Source organism: Arachis ipaensis, chromosome B3 (assembly GCF_059453495.1).
Source record: "Arachis ipaensis isolate K30076 ecotype BB chromosome B3, ASM5945349v1, whole genome shotgun sequence".
NCBI classification, from domain to species: Eukaryota; Viridiplantae; Streptophyta; class Magnoliopsida; order Fabales; family Fabaceae; genus Arachis; species Arachis ipaensis.
Genome location: NC_142438.1, coordinates 84025025 through 84041565, shown reverse-complemented (window position 1 = coordinate 84041565; position 16541 = coordinate 84025025). Strand labels below are relative to the sequence as shown.

The 16541-nt window shown below is 39.5% G+C and overlaps 1 non-coding gene across 1 annotated transcript; it reads left to right on the top strand.

Moving 5' to 3' along the window:
• The first annotated feature begins 13643 nt into the window (after window positions 1–13643).
• LOC148571380 (small nucleolar RNA R71) lies at window positions 13644–13747 on the top strand. Its single transcript, XR_015909011.1, has one exon. It is a non-coding gene; the product is annotated as a small nucleolar RNA R71 (small nucleolar RNA).
• Window positions 13748–16541: the final 2794 nt, after the last annotated feature.

Sequence of the window (16541 nt, the reverse complement as noted above, 5' to 3'; positions counted from 1 at the left end):
TTGGTGACATTTTATTATTTTTCTCTTTCCTCATTAAATTCAAAAAAAATATATCTTTTCTCTTTATTTTAAGTTAATTTTCAAAATTTACATAAGAATTTCAGATTTTTATTTTAAAATTTCTATTTTATCTTATCTTAGTTTTAAAATTTCAAAATTCAAATTTCAAAATTTCAAATTTCAAATTTTAAAATTTCAAATTTTAAAATTTAAAATTCAAAATTTAATTTTCAATTTTAAAATTTAAATTTCAAAACTTTTTAATTTAAATTCCTTATCTTCTCTTACCTAACTTATCTTATCTTTTCTAATCTCAAATCTTTTTCTTTTTTTATTTATCATTTTCGAATTACTTGTTCTATTTTATTATTTTGATTGAAAAATTATGTTTGGTGTTTCCTTGTTAAGAAGGTTTCAATCTTTAAAATTTCAAAGTCATATCTTTTTCAAATCTTTTTAATTAATCAATTATTTTAGTTTTCAATTATCTTTTAATTTTTGAACGTATATTCGACTTTTCATTTATTTTATTTTATTTTATTTTCTTTTAATTTCGGTATTCAAAAAAAATTTAATAAAGAATAAAATTCTTAATCCACATCATCTCCCTTTCTCCATCATGGACCTAAGTGGAAATGAACAGTCCAGAAGGACTCTGGGGTCATATGCTAACCCCACTACTGCTTCATATGGGAGTAGTATCTGTATACACCCCATCAGAGCAAGGAGTTTTGAGCTAAATCCTCGGCTCATTATCATGGTGCAACAAAATTGCCAGTATTTCGGTCTTCCACAGGAAGAACCTATTGAGTTTCTGGCACAGTTTTTACAAATTGCTGACACAGTACGTGATAAAGAAGTGGATCAGGATGTCTACAGATTATTACTGTTTCCATTTGCTGTAAAAGATCAAGCCAAGAGGTGGTTAAATAACCAACCCACAGCAAGCATAAGAACATGGAAACAGTTATCAGATAAATTCCTAAATCAATATTACCCTCCAAAAAGGATGACACAGCTAAGGCTGGACATCCAAGGCTTTAAACAAGAGGATCATGAATCTCTTTATAATGCCTGGGAGAGGTACAGAGGGATGCTGAGGAAATGCCCCTCTGAAATATTTTCAGAGTGGGTGCAGTTAGACATCTTTTACTATGGGCTTATAGAAAAATCTCAAATATCTCTAGATCATTCAGCTGGTGGATCTATATATATGAGAAAGACAATTGAAGAGGCTCAAGAGCTCATTGATACAGTTGCTAGAAATCAGCATCTGTACTTGAGTAGTGAGTCCTCCCTGAAAGAAGAGGCTAAAGTAGTATCCACTGAACTTAGTCCTCAAGAACAAGTTGCTGAACTCAATCGGCAATTGCTTATTATAACAAAACAGTTTGCAGAATTTAAAGAGATGCTCCAAGACACTAAAAATGCCAACCAAAATATGGAAGCACAATTGGATCAGACAAGACAGCAGCTATCCAAATAGATAACAGAAGAATGCCAAGCTGTTCAAGAAAGGAACAACTAATAAAGAATAACCAAACCACTACCCAAAATCCCTCTGAGGAAAGTAAGAGCCCAGACAGGAATAATTCTGGCATTCAAACGCCAGAAATGGGTGACAATGTGGCGTTAAACACCCAAGGGACAGCCAATTCTGGCGTCCAGACGCCAGAAAAGGATGGTAATCTGGTGTTAAACGCCCATGTAGCCCCCAATTCTGGCGTTCAAACGCCACAAAGGGGTCAGATACTTGCAAGTGCTGATAACAACCCCCTTATGCAGGCTTCTCCAACCACTTCTGTAGGAAATATACCTGCAACAACCAAGGTTGAAGAATATAAAGCCAAGATGCCTTATCCTCAGAAACTCCACCAAGCGAAACAGGATAAACAATTTGCCCACTTTGCAAACTATCTCAGGACTCTTGAAATAAAGATTCTTTTGCAGAGGCACTTGAGAAAATACCCTCTTATGCTAAGTTCATGAAAAAGATCTTAAGTCATAAGAAGGATTGAAGAGACACTGAAATAGTTTTCCTCACTGAAGAATGTAGTGCAGTCATTCTGAAAAGCTTACCAGAAAAGCTTAAAGATCCCGGAAGCTTTATGATACCATGCATATTAGAGGGTGCTTGTACCAAGACAGCTCTATGTGATCTTGGGGCAAGTATCAACCTAATACTTGCATCAACTATCAAAAAGCTTGGTTTGACTGATGAAGTTAAACCAACCCGGATATGCCTCTAACTTGTTGATGCCTCCATGAAAATCCTATCAAGCATAATTGAGGACATGATTGTCAAGGTTGGGCTACTTGCCTTTCCTACTGACTTTGTAGTGCTGGAAATGGAGGAGCACAAGAGTGCAACTCTCATTCTAGGAAGACCTTTCCTAGCAACTGGACGAACCCTCATTGACGTTCAAAAAGGGGAGATAACCCTGAGAGTCAATGAGGATGACTTTAAGTTGAATGCTGTCGAAGCTATGCAGCATCCAAACACACCAAAAGACTGCCTGAGCGCTGATAAAGATGTTCAGCCTGACCTGGAGGGACTAAAGAGAACAGAGGAACCTCTGAAAACTCCTCAGGAAGAGGATAAGCCTTATAAACCTGAGCTCAAACCACTACCACCATCCCTGAAATATGCATTTCTAGGAGAAAATGACACTTTTCCCGTGATCATAGGCTCTGCTTTAAAGCCACAGGAAGAGAAAGCACTAATGCAGATGTTAAGGACACATAAGACAGCTCTTGGGTGGTCCATAAGTGATCTTAAGGGCATTAGCCCAGCTAGATGCATGCACAAGATCCTACTAGAGGATGATGCTAAGCCAGTGGTTCAACCACAGAGGCGGCTGAATCCAGCCATGAAGGAGGTGGTATAGAAAGAGGTCACTAAGTTACTAGAGGCTGGGATTATTTATCCTATTTCTGATAGTCCCTGGGTAAGCCCTGTCCAAGTTGTCCCTAAGAAGGGAGGCATGACAGTAGTTCTGAATGAAAAAAATGAACTGGTTCCTACAAGAACAGTTACAGGGTGGCGTACGTGAATTGACTACAGAAGGCTCAATACAGCCACCAGGAAGGATCATTTTCCTTTACCATTCATAGACCAGATGCTAGAAAGACTAGCAAGGCATGAATACTACTGCTTTTTGGATAGCTATTCAGGTTACAACCAAATTGCGGTTGATCCTCAAGACCAAGAGAAAACAGCATTCACATGTCCATCTGGGGTATTTGCCTACAGAAGGATGCCTTTTGGTTTGTGCAATGCACCTGCAACCTTTCAGAGGTGCATGCTCTCTATTTTCTCTAATATGGTAGAGAAATTTCTGAAAGTTTTCATGGATGACTTCTCAGTATTTGGAGACTCATTCAGCTCCTGTCTTGACCATCTAGCACTTGTTCTAAAAAGGTGCCAAGAGACTAATCTAGTTTTAAACTGGGAGAAATGTCACTTTATGGTGACTGAAGGAATTTTCCTTGGGCACAAAATTTCGAACAAGGGAATAGAGGTGGATCAAGCTAAGGTAGAGGTAATTGAAAAATTACCACCACCTGCCAATGTTAAGGCAATCAGAAGCTTTCTGGGGCATACAGGATTCTATAAGAGGTTTATAAAGGATTTTTCAAAAATTGCAAAACCTCTGAGCAATCTGCTAGCTGCTGACACACCATTTGTCTTTGACACAGAGTGTCTGCAGGCATTTGAAACTCTAAAAGCTAAGCTGGTCACAGCACCAGTCATTTATGCACCAGACTGGACATTACCATTTGAACTAATATGTGATGCCATTGACCATGCCATTGGTGCAGTATTGGGACAGAGGCATAACAAGCTTCTGCATGTCATTTATTTTGCTAGCCATGTTTTGAATGATGCACAGAAAAATTATACAACCACAGAAAAAGAGTTGCTTGCAGTGGTTTATGCCATTGACAAGTTCAGATCTTATTTAGTGGGATCAAAAGTAATTGTGTACACTGACCATACTTCTCTAAAATATCTCCTCACAAAGTAGGATTCAAAACCCAGGCTCATAAGATGGGTGTTGCTTCTGCAAGAGTTTGATATAGAAATAAGAGACAGGAAGGGGATAGAGAACCAAGTAGCTAATCACCTGTCCTGAATAGAACCAGTAGCATGAGCATCCCTCTCTCCTACTAAGATCTCTGAAATATTTCCGGATGAGCAACTCTTTGCCATTCAGAAAGTACCATGGTTTGCAGATATTGCAAACTATAAAGCTGTGAGATTCATACCTAAGGAGTACATTAAGCAGCAAACGAAAAAATTGATTTCTGATGCAAAGTAATACTTATGGGATGAACCATATCTCTTTAAGAGGTGTGCAGACGGAATGATCCGTAGATGTGTGCCTAGAGAAGTGGCACAGAAGATCCTATGCCACTGCCATGGATCACAATATGGAGGACACTTTGCAGGTGAGCGAACAGCCACTAAAGTTCTCCAATGTGGTTTTTACTGGCCCACCCTCTATAGAGACTCCCAAGAGTTTGTACATAACTGTGACAGTTGCTAGAGAGCTGGTAATCTGCCTCACAGTTACGCCATGCCTCAGCAAGGGATCTTAGAGATTGAGTTGTTTCATGTTTGGGGTATTGACTTCATGGGACCTTTCCCGCCATCATGCTCAAACACTTATATTCTGGTGGCAGTAGACTATGTATCTAAATGGGTAGAAGCAATTGCAACACCCACTAATGATACTAAGACAGTGATGAAGTTCCTCTAGACGTACATCTTCAGTAGGTTCGGTGTCCTTAGGATACTGATCAGTGATTGAGGCACTCATTTCTGCAATAAATAGCTTGACTCTGCTCTGGTCAGAAATGGAATTAACCATAAAGTGGTAACTCCATATCATTGATGCGCATAAACGTGTTATGCTACGATTTAGGAAATTGCACGATCGGCAAAATTCCTTCCGGCAAGTGCACCGGTTATCATCGTCAAGTAAAAACTCACAATAGAGTGAGGTCGAATCCCACAAGGATTGGTTGAGTGAGCAATTCGGATTAGAAGTGTGTTCTAGTTGAGCGGAATCAAGATTTGAGATGAGAATTGCGGAATGTAAAAATTGGCGGGAAAAGTAAATGACAAGAAAATTAAATGGCTGAATCTTAAATTGCATGAATTAAAGAGCAGAATGTAAATTGCTGTAATTAAAAGGGAATGGGGATGATTGCAAGAATTGAATTGCAGAATGTAAAGAGAAAGTGGAAATCAGAAATGGGGAATTCATTGGGTTTAGGAGATATTGAAATCTCCGAATCAAAACATGTATATCTCTTCCTCAACCAATGCATTCATTGAATTTTGCTTGGCAATCTTATATGATTGGATCCCAATTCCTTGGCTCACCAATGCTCTCTAAAAACAAACAAATTCCCAATCCCTTGGTTTAAATGTTCATAAGAAGAGATGATGCTTGATCACTGATTATACCACACAATTTCATGAACCACAATTTGGTAGGATTACATGTCACAATATCCATCCAAACCCCAATCCAATCCACTGTGAGAAAGCTTCTCTAGCATGAATCCTCCATTCCTTTCCCAAGGCTCCGAAGGATTCCAAGTATGAGTAGTTTCTTTCCCAAGACAACTACTCAATGGAATTAGATCGAGAAGCTTTCTAACAAAATTCAAGAGAAAAGATTGAAGAAGAAGATAAACTATTATTGATTCATTGAATTACAATAGAGCTCCCTAACCCAATGAATGGGGGTTTAGTGAGTCATAGCTCTGAATTCAATTACAAAGAAAAGGAAAACTAGCTAAAAGTGAAAGTAAAGTCCCCTCTAACTTAACTTCTATCCTATTTATACACTTTCTATATTGAGCTTCAGTTGTGCTTCTTGGGCTTTGAGGCCTCTCCTTGCTTTCCTTTTGCCTTGGGTTTATGATCCATAATCTTGATGAGGTTGTTGATCCAAATCCTGTAACATTTATTGAGCCAACTTAGTGATAATCAAATAATGACACATGACTCAATAAATTGAGATTTCAAACTCATCAATCCTTCAGGCCCAATCCCATAAACCATGATATTCAATTGGGTTTCATACCAAAGTAAGTTTAAGTTAATATTTGTGCTCAAAGACTAACTTAAATCACAATATTTTTGGCCCAGAAACCTTTTTCAAGAGTGGCGTTTAAGTTGTAGTTTAAGCTTAAACTGCAACTTAAACGCCAGACACTTCCAGTGAGGCCTTTTGTAGAAGCACGTTTAAGCTTCAGTTAAGGTTAAACTGAAGCTTAAACGTGGAAATGGAAGAAGGTAGCCCTGGAGAGTCATGTAGTCGAACACGTTTAAGCTTCAGTTTAAGGTTAAACTGAAGCTTAAACGTGGAGATAGGAAGGGCAGCCCTGGAGGTCGAACACGTTTAACCTCCAGTTTGAGGGCAAACTGGAGGTTAAACGTAGAAAAGGGTGGAGGCATACTGGAGGTCGAACACGTTTAACCTCCAGTTTGAGGTCAAACTGGAGGTTAAACATGGAAGCTTAGAATGGTGGCCCTGGAGGTGTCGAACACGTTTAACCTCCAGTTTGGGGTCAAACTGGAGGTTAAACGTGGAGATGGAGAGAGCAACCCTGGAGTAGAAAAGCTATCGAACACGTTTAAGCTCCAGTTTGAGTCAAACTGGAGCTTAAACGTGGAATGGCTCCCTGGTACTCTTCCTGGTTCTGGCGTTTAACCTCCAGTTTGAGGTCAAACTGGAGGTTAAACGTGGAACTCCTCCCTGGGTGGCATACTCATTCTGGCGTTTAACCTCCAGTTTGAGGTCAAACTGGAGGTTAAACGTGGAATGCTCCTTAAGTGAGGTTTTTCATTCTGGCGTTTAACCTCCAGTTTGAGGTCAAACTGGAGGTTAAACTTCAATCCCAGCATTTCTTATCCTTCATGATTTTGGCGTTTAAGCTCCAGTTTAGGCTTAAACTGGAACTTAAACTCCACATGTGATATTCAAGCTTCCTTTATTGATTTTGTTGCTTCCTTGCTTAGCCTCTTCTTCCCTGAAATCATCCAAATAATTGCATCAAAGTCTTGCAAAATTTCATGAGAACTCTTTCATTCATAGCATTTAAGTAATATAACTAAAACTCATGGAATTTGCATCAAAATCATATTGTTTGGATGGTTCATTACTTTGTTCTTCATTTAACCATTTTTGGTTACTTTAAGCTCAAGAAAATGCATAAAACAACTAAAACTAACAGAAAAATGCTAGTGAAACTAGCCTATGATGCCTTGGCATCACAACACCAAACTTAATACTTGCTTGTCCCTAAGCAAGTCCTGAGTTATTTGAGAAGAAAGTATGAAACAGAAAGCAATTACATTGGCTATATTAGCAAGCATTTGAAGTTCATCAGAAGGGTTTTATGCAGAAAGTTGCAGCATCACTTTTTCATACTTATCAGGTAGGATTATCACTTTTTCATTGCATCCATCAAAAATTGCTATGGCATCTTGTTATTCTTATGTCTTTGGCACTTTTCTCTTCTTTGTTTTTCTTTTCTTTTTCTTAGAGCTTCTTTTGCTCCTTGTTTGCTTAGTGTCATGTGTTGCACAAGCCTTTGGCATTTTCTTTTTCTTATCAGTGCACTACACATATCCACTTTAGGCATTTTAGTTCACATTTCTTCTTGAGACATTGGTGCCCAGCACCTCTTTGTGTGACTAAATGTTTTGTATTTAGGTTGCTCTTGATAATGGACTTTTGGTTGATAATCCCGGGTTAGTTAACCCAAGTTACCAAGTGTTGAAACACTCCTCAGAACCTATTCATCCAAGCATATCCTTAATACATAAACACCACAGGCATTTGTCTCAGAAGTTCAAACCATTGGTACCTAGCTTATTTTCTCAATTTTTTTGCTTTTTGGTTGCCTTTTTCCGTGGCTTTTTCTTTTTCTTTTTCTTTCTTTTTCATGGCCAAAGACATTTATTCATCAAGATCCATAGACAATTTTTACTTCCTACATAAAAAATGATAATTCTACACTCTAATTTTAGTGATCTGACTACACAATCCAGCATGCATACCACCACTTAATTCTACTTGATTTGTCACTAATTTAGCCAAGTTACTTTTGTTCAAACTTTTCTTTTATTTTTGGAAACAGAACAAGCATGGCACGCACTTGTTTAAGAAGGTGAAGTTATATCCAAACATCTAGGCATTCACTTTATTCAAAGCAATTAACAAAAAAACTACACATTCCAGAAAGATTCAACATTTACAGTTTAAACCAGAACACGCATGCTTTTGTTTGCCCTTTTTAAAGAATTATCAAGGAATAATACCACCTTGTGAAATTCCTTGTTTTCTCTTTGTTGTCAGGAAACACTTTGATTTCTCCTTCTTCTTCCTAAATGTTGCTTCATGCTTTAAGGTTCTTGTTTCCTTTCCTGCAAAGAGTAATGAAGTTGCTTGCTTCTCAAGCACTTGAGTGGTTAGCTCAACTATGTGTGGGTAAGTATCGGATTCTTAAGTTGGTGTGTGAACACCAAACTTAGTCTCCCACTTACTTCTCTCTGTTCTTTGAATCCTTGAGTTATCTTGGAATGATGTTGCTACTAAGGGTTTTAAGCATTTCTGTGACTGCTTAGAATAGTTGTTCCTTTCATATAATTCAAAGGTTGTTGTGTTCAGTTGATCTTTATGGTGGAACACCAAACTTAGAGTCACACATTCCCCTTTGACTTATTGATCCATGAATTCATTGTTTGGTGTGAAACACCAAACTTAATTCTTTGCAATGCACAGAAACTACTTTACCCTTTTTATTGAAACAAATAAAAGAAATAGCAAAAGGGTATTACCTCAGGTTGGGTTGCCTCCCAACAAGCGCTTGTTTAACGTCATTAGCTTGACGGTCAGCTTCCTCAGTTGAGGTGATATTTAACTTTGTCCTTCTCCTCCACATCTCCCAAGTAATGTTTGAGTCTTTGACCGTTAACAATGAAGGTTCGTTGTGACTTTTCTTCCATGATTTCTACTTGTCCATAATTGGAGACCTTGGTGACAAGGAATGGTCCAGACCACCTTGATTTTAGCTTCCCTGGAAATAGCTTCAGCCTAGAATTGTAGAGCAATACTTTTTGCCCTTCTTCAAATTTCCTTGGGGCTATGTTGCTGTCATGCTTCTTCTTTGCTCTTTCTTTGTAAATTTTGGCATTCTCATAAGCTTCCGCTCTGAATTCTTCCAACTCTTGAATTTGCAACATCCTTCTTTCTCCAGCGGCTTTGTTGTCCAAGTTCAGAAGTTTCAAGGCCCAGTATGCCTTGTGCTCCAACTCCAGTGGCAGATGGCAAGCTTTTCCATATACTAGTTGGTAAGGAGACATTCCAATTGGTGTTTTGAAAGCTGTCCTATATGCCCAAAGAGCATCATCTAGCTTAATCGACCAGTCCTTTCTTGAAGTTCCCACAGTTTTTTCCAGGATTCTTTTGAGTTCTCTGTTAGATATTTTGGCTTGCCCACTTGTCTGTGGATGGTATGGTGTGGCTACCCTGTGTTTGACTCCATATTTTAGGAGCAATGCCTCTAATGGTTTGTTGCAAAAGTGGCTTCCTCCATCACTGATGATTGCTCTTGGAACCCCAAAACGGCAAAAAATGTGTTTTTTGAGGAAGTTCATGACTACCTTGTTATCATTGGTTGGAGTTGCTATTGCTTCAACCCATTTGGAGACATAATCTACTGCCACAAGAATGTAATTATTTGAGTATGAGGAGGGAAATGGTCCCATGAAATCTATCCCCCATACATCAAACAATTCAAGTTCCAGAATGAATTGTTGTGGCATTTCATTTCTTCTTGGCAGGTTCCCAGCTTTCTGGCATTCATGGCAGTGCTTCACTAATTCTTTTGCATCTTTGAAGATAGTAGGCCAATAAAAACCACACTGCAACACCTTAGCTGCTGTTCTTTCCCCTGCAAAGTGCCCTCCATAAGTGGAGCCATGGCAGTCCCATAAAACTTCCCTTCCTTCTTCCTCGGATATGCATCTTCTGAGTATGCCATCGGAACATTTTTTGAACAAGTATGGTTCGTCCCAGATGAAGTATTTGGCATCATTTACCAATTTCTTCCTTTGATGTTTGTTAAATTCCAAAGGTAAACTCCCAGTGGCCTTGAAGTTTGCTATGTCTGCAAACCAGGGTGCTTTGTGAATTATCATGAGTTGTTCATCAGGAAAGCACTCATTTACATGTGTGCTTTGTGTGCTTCCTTCTTCACATGGTATCCTTGATAAATGATCTGCCACCTTGTTCTCTACACCCTTCTTGTCTTTGATTTCAATGTCAAATTCCTGCAACAAAAGAACCCATCTAATAAGTCTCGGTTTAGATTCTTGTTTGGCAAGTAAATATTTTAAAGCTGAATGATCAGTGAAGACAATGACTTTAGATCCAATGAGATAAGATCTAAATTTTTCAAATGCAAAGACTATTGCCAAGAGTTCTTTTTCAGTGGTTGTGTAATTCCTTTGGTTAGCATTCAAGACTTTACTGGCATAATAAATCACATGTACCAAATTGTCTTTCCTTTGTCCTAACACTGCCCCAATAGCAAGGTCTGATGCATCACACATCAGTTCAAACGGTAAGTTCCAATCAGGTGGGGCAATGATAGGTGCAGAGGAAAGTTTTTGCTTCAAAAGTTCATAGGCTAGCATGCAATTTTTATCAAATACAAAGGGTGTATCAGAGACAAGCAAGTTACTCAAAGGTTTGGCTATTTTAGAAAAGTCTCTAATAAACCTTCTGTAAAAACCAGCGTGTCCCAAAAAGCTCCTAACTGCCTTGACATTACTTGGTGGAGGTAGTTTTTCAATGATTTCCACCTTAGCTCTGTCCACCTCCATGCCTCTATTAGAGATTTTGTGGCCAAGGACTATTCCTTCTGTGACCATGAAATGACACTTTTCCCAGTTTAATACTAGGTTAGTCTCTTGGCACCTCTTAAGCACCAAGGCAAGGTGGTGTAGGCAGCTGGGAAAAGAATCTCCAAACACAAAAAAATCGTCCATGAAGACCTCAATAGATTTTTCAATCATGTCCGAAAAGATGGACAGCATGCATCTTTGGAAAGTGGCAGGTGCATTGCACAATCCAAAGGGCATGCGTCTATAAGCAAAAACTCCATATGGACAAACAAATGATGTTTTCTCTTGATCACTAGGATCAACTACTATTTGGTTGTAGCCTGAATATCCATCCAAGAAGCAATAGTAAGCATGTCCGGCAAGCCTTTCAAGCATCTGATCCATGAATGGGAGTGGGAAATGATCTTTTCTGGTGGCTTCATTGAGCTTCCTGTAGTCTATGCACATCCTCCACCCAGTAACGGTTCTTGTGGGTATGAGTTCGTTCTTCTCATTTGGCACCACAGTTATGCCACCTTTCTTGGGAACTACATGGATGGGACTAACCCATGGGCTATCAGAAATGGGGTAGATTACCCCTGCCTGCCATAACTTCCTCACTTCCTTTTGTACCACTTCTTTCATGACGGGATTCAATCTTCTCTGAGCTTGAATGGAGGGTCTAGCATCTTCTTCTAACAAGATTTTATGCATGCATATGGATGAACTTATCCCCTTCAAATCAGCTAGGGTCCATCCAATGGCATCTTGATGAGTTTGCAGCACCTTGATCAATTCTTCTTCCTGTTCTTGGCTCAAGGCCGAGCTAATGATAACAGGGTGACTCTCATCACTACCCAAGTATGCATACTTGAGATTAGGGGGCAATGCTTTGAGCTCAGGTTTTGGTGCTTCCTTTTCTTCTTTCACTTTCTCTGGCCTGCTTAGCATGGTTGTGTCAGCACCCTTGATATCACTAACTTCAATATCCTTGGTGAACTCCTCCTCTGCCACTTCCTTTATTGTTTCCTCAAAAGTTTCTTGTACTACAATGTCCACTACATCAACCCTCATGCATTCCCTTAGTGATTCTGATGGATAGCTCATTGCCTTGAATACATTAAACACCAATTTCTCATCATGGAGTCTAAGAGTGAGTTCACCCTTTTGTACATCTATGATGGCTCCAGCAGTAGCTAGGAAGGGTCTTCCCAGAATTATTGAAGCTTTGGCTTCTTCCTCCATATCTAACACCACAAAATCAGCAGGAAATATAAATTCTCCCACTTTCACCAACAAATCCTCAACTATCCCATGAGGGAATTTAAAAGTTCGATCTGCCAATTGGAGGGCCATTCTTGTTGGTTTGGCTTCTTCAATCTTCATTCTTCTCATCATTGTTAGCGACATCAAATTGATGCTGGCCCCTAAATCACACAAGGCCTTCTCCACCATGACTTCTCCTATAATACAGGGGATTTGGAAACTGCCTGGGTCCTTCAATTTCTGAGGCAATTTGTGCTGAATGATGGCACTGCATTCTTCAGTTAACAACACAGTTTCCTCATTTCTCCAGCTTCTCTTCTTGGTCATTAATTCTTTTAAGAATTTTGCATAGAGTGGCATTTGCTCTATTGCCTCAGCAAAGGGAATGTTGATTTGAAGCTTCTTGAAAATCTCCAAGAACCTGGAGAATTGGCCATCCTTTTCACTTTTCATCAAACGTTGAAGATAAGGTGCTTTAGGTGTGTAAGGCTTCAAGACCTCTTTTTCTTTTTCTTTTGTTGCAAACGGTGTAACAGATTGTCCTTGTTCTTTGTCTTTCACATTTTCCTTTGCTTCATCCTCTGTGGTTTCCCTTGAAATCTCCTTTAGATTCTTTCCACTTCTGAGGGTTATGGCCTTACATTCCTCCCTTGCAATAGCCTTGGCAGCATGAGAACCGCTTGTCCCAGGGGCTTGCTTAGTCAAATACAAAATTTGATTTTCTAGCTTCTGGATGGCAGCTCCTTGGTTTTGCAAGTTAGAATTTACTTCTTCCTTAAAAGCTTTCAATTCAATTATGTCTTGGCTCATGGTTGCAAGCATTCCTTCTATTCGGTTTAATTGATCTTGAAATTGTTGGTTCGGATTAGGTTGGGTATGTTGATTATTCTGGCCATGATATGATGGTTGGGGGTAAGTGTTTTGTGTGGCTTGGTATGATCTTTGGTTGGAGTTTTGGTATGTGGAATTGTTATGTTGGTTGTGGTTGTAAGGTTTGTGGTTTTGTGGTTGGGTTTGTTGGTTTCCCCACCCAAAGTTTGGGTGGTTTCTCCAGCCTGGGTTGTAAGTGTTGGAATGTGGATCATATGATTGCCTTTGTTGGTTTCCCACATAGTTAACCTCATCCCAATCACCTCCTTCAATGCCTACTTCCTCTTGATCTTGTGTGTGTATTGCAGCCACTTGCTTTGTTTCTAATTGCCTGGTAAGCTCTGCTAGTTGCTTGGCAAACACCTTGTTTTGGGCTAATATTGTATCAACCTGGTTCAGCTCCATGACTCCCTTAGTGTTGTGCCTTTCTGATGCATAGTAGTACTCATTCTCAGCCACTGTCTCGATCACTTCAATGGCTTCTTCCACAGTCTTTTTCCTGTTCAATGAACCTCCTGATGAATGGTCTACAGCCTTCCTTGATTCATAAGAGAGCCCATCATAGAAGATGTGCAGTTGCACCCAATCATGGAACATGTTTGGTGGGCATTTCCTTGTCAAGTCCTTGAATCTCTCCCATGCCTCGTAGAGAGTTTCACCATCTTGTTGTCTAAAAGTCTGAACCTCAGATCGAAGCCTATTGACCTTTTGTGGAGGGTAGAAACGTGCCAGAAACTTGCTTTCCACCTCATCCCATGTTGTTAGACTCCCCCTTGGGAATGATTCCAGCCACTTAGCTGCTTTGTCCCTAAGTGAAAATGGGAACAAAAGCAGTTTATAGGCATCTTCCTGGACTCCATTGGACTTCACAGTGTCACAAATTCTCAGGAATTTTGTGAGATGTTGGTTTGGGTCTTCATTAGCACTTCCTCCAAAGAAACAATGATTTTCCACAAGTGATATTAGCTGTGGCTTGAGCTCAAAATTGTTGGCCTGAATGGGTGGTTTCTGGATGCTACTACCACAATTCCCAGAGGTTGGGTTTATGTATGAACTAAGAACCCTCCTCTCAGGGATGGCATCGTTTCCATCAGCTCTCTCATGGTTGTGAACTTCTCTATCCATGTTGAGATCTAAAGCTTCCTCAAAATTGTCCTCAGATTCCTCTTCTCCCACTACTCTCTTCCCTCTTGCTTCCCTTCTAAGTCTATGAAGGGTCCTCTCTGGTTCGGTATATGGAGGAGTTGATGTCTCTCCTCTCCTACCTGTCATACAAGAACACAGCTCAAACACAAACAAGTGAAATACTCTTGGTTAATGGAAGAGTATGGTTAGCTCAATTGAGGAATTAATTCAAACAGTTAGTGAGTCAGTGAGTTAGTTGCATGAATTTAAAGGCATAAAGAAGGAAAGCATGTAACCAAGTGCAGAAATTAAAATTCAACAAGTATCTAGAACAGAATTAACAAAGCAAGAGAAAATTGCTCAATCTAGTTAGCTTCCAATTTGAGAATTGTCAATCGAAAACCAATCCCCGGCAACGGCGCCAGAAACTTGATGCGCATAAACGTGTTATGCTACGATTTAGGAAATTGCACGATCGGCAAAATTCCTTCCGGCAAGTGCACCGGTTATCGTCGTCAAGTAAAAACTCACAATAGAGTGAGGTCGAATCCCACAAGGATTGGTTGAGTGAGCAATTCGGATTAGAAGTGTGTTCTAGTTGAGCGGAATCAAGATTTGAGATGAGAATTGCGGAATGTAAAAATTGGCGGGAAAAGTAAATGACAAGAAAATTAAATGGCTGAATCTTAAATTGCATGAATTAAAGAGCAGAATGTAAATTGCTGAAATTAAAAGGGAATGGGGATGATTGCAAGAATTGAATTGCAGAATGTAAAGAGAAAGTGGAAATCAGAAATGGGGAATTCATTGGGTTTAGGAGATATTGAAATCTCCGAATCAAAACATGTATATCTCTTCCTCAACCAATGCATTCATTGAATTTTGCTTGGCAATCTTATATGATTGGATCCCAATTCCTTGGCTCACCAATGCTCTCTAAAAACAAACAAATTCCCAATCCCTTGGTTTAAATGTTCATAAGAAGAGATGATGCTTGATCACTGATTATACCACACAATTTCATGAACCACAATTTGGTAGGATTACATGTCACAATATCCATCCAAACCCCAATCCAATCCACTGTGAGAAAGCTTCTCTAGCATGAATCCTCCATTCCTTTCCCAAGGCTCCGAAGGATTCCAAGTATGAGTAGTTTCTTTCCCAAGACAACTACTCAATGGAATTAGATCGAGAAGCTTTCTAACAAAATTCAAGAGAAAAGATTGAAGAAGAAGATAAACTATTATTGATTCATTGAATTACAATAGAGCTCCCTAACCCAATGAATGGGGGTTTAGTGAGTCATAGCTCTGAATTCAATTACAAAGAAAAGGAAAACTAGCTAAAAGTGAAAGTAAAGTCCCCTCTAACTTAACTTCTATCCTATTTATACACTTTCTATATTGAGCTTCAGTTGTGCTTCTTGGGCTTTGAGGCCTCTCCTTGCTTTCCTTTTGCCTTGGGTTTATGATCCATAATCTTGATGAGGTTGTTGATCCAAATCCTGTAACATTTATTGAGCCAACTTAGTGATAATCAAATAATGACACATGACTCAATAAATTGAGATTTCAAACTCATCAATCCTTCAGGCCCAATCCCATAAACCATGATATTCAATTGGGTTTCATACCAAAGTAAGTTTAAGTTAATATTTGTGCTCAAAGACTAACTTAAATCACAATATTTTTGGCCCAGAAACCTTTTTCAAGAGTGGCGTTTAAGTTGTAGTTTAAGCTTAAACTGCAACTTAAACGCCAGACACTTCCAATGAGGCCTTTTGTAGAAGCACGTTTAAGCTTCAGTTAAGGTTAAACTGAAGCTTAAACGTGGAAATGGAAGAAGGTAGCCCTGGAGAGTCATGTAGTCGAACACGTTTAAGCTTCAGTTTAAGGTTAAACTGAAGCTTAAACGTGGAGATAGGAAGGGCAGCCCTGGAGGTCGAACACGTTTAACCTCCAGTTTGAGGTCAAACTGGAGGTTAAACGTGGAAGCTTAGAATGGTGGCCCTGGAGGTGTCGAACACGTTTAACCTCCAGTTTGGGGTCAAACTGGAGGTTAAACGTGGAGATGGAGAGAGCAACCCTGGAGTAGAAAAGCTATCGAACACGTTTAAGCTCCAGTTTGAGTCAAACTGGAGCTTAAACGTGGAATGGCTCCCTGGTACTCTTCCTGGTTCTGGCGTTTAACCTCCAGTTTGAGGTCAAACTGGAGGTTAAACGTGGAACTCCTCCCTGGGTGGCATACTCATTCTGGCGTTTAACCTCCAGTTTGAGGTCAAACTGGAGGTTAAACGTGGAATGCTCCTTAAGTGAGGTTTTTCATTCTGGCGTTTAACCTCCAGTTTGAGGTCAAACTGGAGGTT